Raw genomic sequence first — 2,035 nt, 5'->3', positions numbered from 1 at the left:
CCACAGTTAACCTCACGATCATAAAATGCTTTTTAGAACCATCTTTAACGGTAAGACAACCCCCCTGCTTGCTGGCAGTGTCTTGGGGGTTCTCGCTGGATTCAAAGTGGGATCACATTTCTTGTTTCAACTCATTTCTTTGCCTTTTTCTTTTACTATTTTACAAAACATTTTTGAATAGTTAAATTGGCCAGTCTATACAAGCTCACAACGTGTCAATGTAGATTGGCTAGTTCAAAAATGTTTTTCAAAATAGTAAAAAAAAAAGAAAAAAAGGCAAAGAAGTTTAGGGATAAGGGGTTTAGCGGTGACAAAAATGGGGCCCATGATATCCGCTCCTGACCTTTTTCCCCCTCTACACCAGAAAGTTGGAAATGGACCCCTATATAGATATTTAACTCTTGAGAGTGTAAAATGAAATGTAAAATGAAGAGTTAAACATTACTTCATTTATAAGAAGTCTACACAATTAGAGAATGTAGAAGAATTGTTATTTTGATCAACGTTTGCCTGTTATCTCTGCTCATGGTATACAAACATCAATGCAGCATGGAATTGTTTTAAGTATACCAGGTCTTATTACTTAACTTAAGACCTGGAGGCGTGGTCAATGCTCTTTGGCCACTCAGAATAGCCAAATGGCATTGACCACGCCCTCCAGGTCTTAAGTTAATAATTCATAATAATTAATAATAAGACCTGGTTATAATAAGACCATCTCATCAAATGGTGGTCAGATGCCAAATAAACAATGGACCTCAATATGAAAAAGGTTGAAAACCGCTGCTCTATATACACCAAAATGTCTTCGGTGAAAATATATAGCCAACGCGTCGGGAGCTTGTACATCGGCAATGTTCGCTAAAGGTTCGCGATCGCCCCCCCCCCCCCCCCCAGAATAGGGTCGCTATAGGCCTCGGCCTAAACAGCTTCTGAAGATCAACCCTGTGCAGCAGAGAGTATACACGTAGCTCAAAAGGAGTTTTTAGCCTATAATGTCCGACTGTATACCTTGTGTTGTTTATATTTCTGACCACAGAAATAAAGTATTCAAACCAAGGGGGGGAACTCCCTCTTGGTTTTCCAGGTGCTCAGCCCGGGTTCAAATCTATAAGCATTGTGACCTGGATGTGATTTTCCTGGTGGGAGAAAGGTCAAAGGTCAAAGGGTCGAAGGGAGGGGGGGGGGGGGGGGGGGAGCTGAATCCCCCCAAAAAACCCAATATCTCCCGTCCTTGGTCAAGGGGGGGGCATTCCCTCTGGTCCTACAGTATATAGCGCCTGCGGTGCTGTATACCTTTGGTGTCCCCGGGGTTCGAATCCCAGATATCAAGAGTCCCGTTGTCCTTATATGTCTGACCAAACACCAAAGCGTCCGGTTTGCGTTCGTCTTTATCGCGAAACACGACGAGGAAACCTGCAGCGATTAAAAAAACCAGGACGGACGGATCCTATTCCGACATGCCGCTGATGTCACTTATACACAGTATACCGAGTGGAAGAGATGACCTCCACCGTGCAGTGTCTGACGCTCGCCTTTAATAATATAACCCCCGGCCCTCGGAGAGATGCTGCCTCGTCCCTTTCATTCCCTTTTGTTCTCTGGGATTTATGGCATTCCGTCATCCTCTGGAGTGACGTATACGCTATAGCCGTTCCGACGCGACGCATAGCAACCGCCGTAACACACCCCCCCCCCCCCCTCCCTCCCCCCCGTTACTGGAGACTGTGAAACGTCTAGCATCACGTCCTGCAGGACCTCCAGAGTCAGTGGAGCATGCCCCGTGGTGGACTCATATAGCACACTGGTCCATATAAAGAGAGGGGGTCCGGCCGGGGACGCCCGGGGGTGATATACGTTGACTATTCACAAATAGCAGATAATACAAGCTCACTCTTCGCATCACATATCTGCTGTTTGTTGTTGAGCATTTATGAGAAAACCTGCAGTGTGTTTACTTTAAAGGACCACTTCACCACTTTTCAACCTATCTTCATAAATTATAATATAGGTCCTCATTAATAATCGTGATACA

This window comes from Protomyctophum bolini (genome assembly GCF_963924005.1).
Source record: "Protomyctophum bolini genome assembly, chromosome: 10".
Classification (NCBI taxonomy): domain Eukaryota; kingdom Metazoa; phylum Chordata; class Actinopteri; order Myctophiformes; family Myctophidae; genus Protomyctophum; species Protomyctophum bolini.
This window is presented reverse-complemented; position numbering follows the sequence as displayed.